Below are 6000 nucleotides of genomic sequence, written 5' to 3'. Positions count from 1 at the left end.
AACACTTATGGGTGATGGCAAGATCAAGAGTTTTCTCTCTGTGCAGCTGTTGCAGAGTAGAGGGAAATTTCATGGAAAATGAGTAAGTTGAGGAATTGGAAGATTAGGGTGTTTTTATCAGTATGTATTTTGGAGTTCCTTGGTATTAGGGCAACAGAGAAAGATTGTGAGCCTGAACTTATTTGAGGAAAGAAAGAGAGTGTCTGGAAGTTGGTAGATAATAGCTACTAGTCTTAATTGGGTGATAAATATGGATTATATGAACCTCAAAGGAGAAGAGGTTACTGAATGATGGATAGCCCGAAAGTGGAAACAGGGAACAAAGAGTATCCCAATTCCCCCTTCAAGACCAGGGAGTAGAAGGTGGTGACAGTGCTATGAGTGAAAGTGGATTCAGTGCTGAAAAAGGTAGCCAGTGAATCTGTGTTATCAGGAGGGAGCCAGGTCTCAGGGAGTATAAGAAGATGGAGGGAATTTGAAAGGAAAAGGTTTAAGATGAAAATAAGTTTGTCACCTATAGAACAGGTATTCCAGAAAGCACAATGGAAAGGATGGGTATCTCTAGAGTGGGACATTGGGAAGAATAGGTTAAAGGGAATGGTGAACAAGGGAGCTGTCGGGGGGGGGGGGGGGGAAGAGAATGAGGTTTGAAGAGTTCAGAATCACTGGGATGTGGAGGATATTATGGGGTATAACATGGAAATATCCAAGGATTTATTGATAGGCTCTGTGGCCAATCATACTTATCAGCATGTAGAGATTTGAATAACTAGTTTATTGTATGCTTTGAGCAATAAGCTCATGGTATCCAAATGACCTCTGAGTGCCAAATGGAGTGTTAGGATTTCTTCTATGGGGCTCTCATTACATCAGCTAGAAGGAGATAATTGGTATTTTACAGTGGCCAAAAGGAAAGGTAAAAGTTTACATTTCAAAGGTAAACTTGTAAATTGATAGCAGGCAATCAGAGAGGAAAGAGGTTTATATATCAAAGACATCAGAAAGGAAAGCTCTTTATCAGGTAAAATAATAACCTGATCAACAAATACTAAAGGATTGCTTAGGAAATGGAAAACTAACCAAGATATGCTGATCATCAGTAAATAGAATTAATAAAACTGAGTCAGACAATCCTTTATCCTTAACTATTTAATCACCTGAGTTAAACTTTTGAAGGTCTCAGCTAAATTCCCAAAAGCATCAACTAAGTATGTGGCCTGCTGTTTTAGGCAAAATGGCAGCTACACTAAAATTCCCTTGTGACAGGTGGGAATATGTTAATCTTTTAGTTCAGGTAGGTCATCATTGTCCCTAGGGGTTCAGTCTAAGGGTAGAATCATCTTAGGGTTTAGGCAGATGTGTGAGTGTGTGTGTGTGTGTTGGGGTGTGTGTGTGAGAGAGTGTGAGCATGAGTGTGAGTGTGTGAGTGTGGTGTGTGTATATGTGGTGGTGGTGGTGGTGGTGGTTATTATCCTTCCCAGGGAATCAAGACACCTAGTGTGGAAGGAATGTTCCCTATGTGTATTTGATTGCCCACTCTTCCTGCTGATGCTATGTTTATTTGTGAAAGAACAAGCCCGAGGCTTAAAGGGAAAATTTTTTTGCTACTTTTCTCATTATACCATTTCAATAAATGCTTTTGTCTTAGGCAAACGGTGTCCTCTGTGTGACTGCTGAAAAGTACATATATACCTTGGTGGGGGCTTGTGACTTACAATTTTAAGAACGTAGACCTACAGAATTTCTTGACTCTGGGGTAGTCATCCCTGGGGTACCTAACTTGTGAGAGTTGGGATGTAGCCCAAAGAAGAACTACATGTGAAATATTGTACACTAATGATTTTCTATGTTAAACTCTAGATTGAGCTAAGAGAAACTCCAGAAAGCACAGGAACAGGTTTTCTAGCACATGCACTAGATTTCTGGATTAGGTTTTGCCAGCATCTGTGTTGAGATTGATTGAAGGAAGTTTAGGATAGTTTGAGTGAGTTCCAAGCGCCATCTAGTAGTTTATAGTGAGACTGCACTCTAGCTAATCTAGACCCTGGGAAACTCAAGGGTGATCATTGACTTGTCTTTTTCTTCCACCAGGGCCATGTAAAGTGCAGGTGCACGGATATAGAGGAAAACTATCAGCACTAACACCAAAATACAACCTTTATATTTATTAATTGCATAATACTATAATAGGCCCTGGAGATACAAAGAAAAAGATGAACCAGTCTCTGCCCTCAAAGAGCTTACATTCTTTGGGTAGTGGAGGGGAACCTGTAAGTGCTGCAACATACACAGATGAGAATAATGCTAGGTAATTAGAAGAGAAAGGGGGCACTTAGGTTTTTTTCTTTTTAAGTGTCTATTTCCTTTTTTAAAAAACTTTTAGTCCATGCTCCATGAAGAATTGCCAAAGTGATATTCATGAAGTGCAGGTCTTACCATGTTACTCCCCTGCTCAATAAACTCCAATGGCTCTCTATTACCTCTAGGTAGTATGGGTAAATGTCCCAGTAGACATTTAAAGTCCTTTACAACATGACTCCAACCTACTTTTTCTGGTTTATTAATCATTACTTCCTTCCAGTCAAATTGGCCTACCTGCATCATGTCACATATAACACTCCATCTCTTCCATGCTGTGCCTTTGCAAGGGCTGTCCCCCATGCCTGGAATGTACTCTCTCCACCTCAATTTTTTAGAATCATTAGCATTCTTGAAAGCTCAGTTCAAGTGCTACTTCCTACTTGAAGACTTTCCCCAACTGCTAGTTCCTCCTCCTATTTCCAACTGCTATTTCCCTTTCCCCATCTTGATTTAACCAAATCTACACTATCAAAACCTCAGGAAATGCCACCATTGGATTACCCAATTGTTTTGCTCTCCTTCAGTAACCAAAGTGACTTTCTTTGTCAGCAAGAATTGTCCTTGCTTTTATATTTGTATCTTCCCTCCCCGACTCCTCTTTAGCACAGTGCTTTAAACACTGAATGAATGTTTTTTCATTCAATCTTTATAAAATGGGGATAAAAATATCACCCACTTCACTAGAGTGTTGTGAAGATCCAATGGAATAATACACGCAAAGAAGTTTGCAAATCTTAGAGCTTTATATAGATGCTAGCAATTCCTGCTATGTATGTGCACACATATATCAACACCTATAATATGAATAGCTAGTATTTATATGGAGCTTTAAGATTATTATTATTATCTCCATCTTACAGATGAGGTTGAATGAATGAAAAAACATTTTTTAAGTGCTTGCTATATGCCAAGAGCTTTCTGGGGATACAAATACAAAAGCTAGGACAGTCCTTGCCCTCAAGGAACTTACATTTTAATGGGGGAAACAGTTCATATTGGGGGCTGGTGTTTTGGTATTTTGGTTAGGGATGGTGAGTGGAACCAAAGGGCTGTCAATTGTCATTGGCTACCTTGCTGTCCCTGGAACAAGAAACTCCATTTCCCTACTCCAGACGTTTTCATTGGCTGAACTCGATGCCCGGAATGCTCTCCTCCTGTCTCCACCTTCCTTCAAGATCCAGCCAAAACCCCACTTTTCCTAATCCCTTTGGATGCTAATGTTTTTCCTCTGTGGGTTAATCCCAACATATCCTTTCTACGTCTAGCATGTACATAGCTGTTTGCATGATGTTTCCTTGAAAGCAGGGACATTTTTTTTGCCTTTACATCCTCAGCGCTTAGCAAAGGGTGTCCGGCACAAGCTACGAGCTTGATAAATGTTTATTAACTGACGCCCATTTGTCAACAGCTACCTCACTATTTCTGAAACAAGAAACTCCAGGCGCTTAATAAATGTTTATTGACTGGTGAGTGGTACAACAGGGCAGCCCATTGACATTGGCCACCTCACAGTTCCTCAAACAAGAAAGAAACTCTCCCGCTTAATGAGTGCTTATCGAATGCATATCATCGATGCATGCATGCACACACACACACACACACACACACACACACACACACACACGCATGTACATGTACGTTTCCAGAATCCACAAGGTGGCAATGCTTCCCCCAGCCTATCCAAAGCTTGAGACTCGGCGGATTCCGGGCTTGGGGCTGCGCTAAGAGGCACATGGGCCATCGCGGACCGAGCAAGTCGAGCCTGGCGGCAGCCGCTGCACCAGCCCCAGACACCCGACGGAGCCGCCTCAAGCAGAACTAACTCTGTGCTCGAGGTCCCAGCCTTTTGTGAGCCCTGGCCCGGGTTCAGCCGCCGCTGCAGCGGCGGCTACTGCGATTGGTGGCGATTAAAAAAAAAAAATCCAGCTCCCTTACTGTCGGGATGGATCAGTTTATGACTGGCTGCGCTCCCCTGGTCTTGCCCCGGCATCCAATCCTGCAGCCGTTTATTGATAATCTCCCTGTCCAGATAACAGCCCAATGGGGGCATTCTAAGTTGAATCGTGATTGGTCGGAGGGAATTCCTGTTCCAGCAGTAGTAAACACACCGCGACTCTCGGGACCTAGGATTGGTTAGCACCGAGGCTCTCCGAGTAAATCACACCAGGTCGGGTCCCTCGCCTAGCCCCGCCCCGGCCCCACCCTCTCCCTCTGGTGATTGGCTGCTGCATGACCGGTGGGGGCGGGGGGACGAGACTACAGAATGTCACTTCCTGTGGCCGCCGCCGCCTCAGTTTCACAACGCCGCAGAGAGAAGGGACTGGAGAGTGCCGGGGCGGGCGGGGGGAGGGCAGAACTGGGGAGGGGGGGGTGGGAGGGTGGAGAAGACGAACCCACCCCTGAGGCAGCGGCCGGCCGAGTGACCGACAGCCCCCCCTTCTTCCTTTACAGCCATACCGAGTCGGAGCTGAGTCGCCGCCGACGAGCGGAGCAGAAGGGGCGGGGCTCGGCTCAGGCAAGGCGACCCCCAGCTTCGGGAGGGGCGGGGAGGGTACGACGGAGGTGGGGGAGGAGGAGGGAGGAGGGTGGCCTCGCGGGGGGAGGGGGGGCCGGGAGCGCGCTCGAGGCTGCCTCACGCGCGGGAGGGCTCCGGGTGTGCGCGGCGGTTAGGCTTGGGGGAGGGGGGGCGGCGTTCGCTGGGGGAGCGCACAAGTGCAAGGAGGGAGGCGCGCGGGTTGGCGGACGGGCGGCCTGGCTGTCAGTCAGGCATTGTTCTGGTGTGAGTGTGGTTGTCAGCTTTCCACCCCGAGGGCTCCTCGGGTCCGGCGGGTCCCGCGACTGTGGGGAGGGAGGCGGGCGGGAGGGAGGGAGCGACGGACGGTACTTTTGCGCAAGCGCGATGGGAAACAGATTGGTGCTCCAGACGCTGGACTGTGGAGGGGACGAGGAAAGGGAACCCCAAGACCAATATTCAGTGTATTTCTTCTCTTGGGGGTAGAGGGCCTTCTCCCCACCAAGTGCTGCGGCTTTTAGGCTTCTTTGAGTGAGATTTGGTTAAAACAGAAGGTGATGTGATGTAAGAGAGAGCCTGGTATAGACTATGGACTGGTGGTGAGTAAAAGGTCCGTCTTGTTGGCTGGGTGTGGGTATGGCAGGTTGGCCCCTCATCCTCTCCATCTAGCCTTGTGTTTACCATTTATTTTTTCCTGGTGAGCAGCTGTAACACGTAGGGAGTACAGGTTAGAACGATCTGACTCCTTGCATTGTGAGGGTTAAGTTCCATTTTACCCCAGAAGGTGATTGACAAATACTCAAGGAAAAGAAAATTTTGAGGCTATTGAATTAAGGCTGTTAAATGGCAAGGCCAGCTTGTGGAAATTTCTTTTTTTTAAAAAAGGTATGATGTGCCTTGAATGATAATTATTTTAAAAAATCATCAGGATAAATCTTTCATTTGGTAATATTTCTAAATCCTGAGTAGAGTCTATTAATTGAGCACAGTCGGACTTTTCTTTGAATAAAATATTTCTGTGCTGCATCAGCCTTGGGAAAATAAGCAATCTTCGTACTGTTTGTTATTTTGAATGGGATTTTCTGACTTGTTTATGAGGAGGAGCTAGTTTTCATTTCCCTAAGCCT

The 6000-nt window shown here is 45.8% G+C and overlaps 1 protein-coding gene across 2 annotated transcripts in view; it reads left to right on the top strand.

Moving 5' to 3' along the window:
* Positions 1-4739: 4739 nt before the first annotated feature.
* Positions 4740-6000, top strand: part of ZBTB5 (zinc finger and BTB domain containing 5) — a 44848-nt gene continuing 43587 nt past the window's right edge. The window contains exon 1 of one of the 2 annotated variants that reach the window (XM_027859103.1): positions 4740-4876. The gene's annotated coding sequence lies outside the window, so the exon portion shown is untranslated. Of the gene's footprint in view, positions 4877-5464; positions 5484-6000 lie in introns of those variants that run through there. The other variant, XM_027859105.1, reaches the window with a different exon arrangement.

Source organism: Vombatus ursinus, unplaced genomic scaffold (assembly GCF_900497805.2).
Source record: "Vombatus ursinus unplaced genomic scaffold, bare-nosed wombat genome assembly UNPS02014158.1, whole genome shotgun sequence".
NCBI lineage: Eukaryota > Metazoa > Chordata > Mammalia > Diprotodontia > Vombatidae > Vombatus > Vombatus ursinus.
Note: the sequence above shows the minus strand (reverse complement) of the source record. Positions and strands in the feature narration are given on the sequence as shown.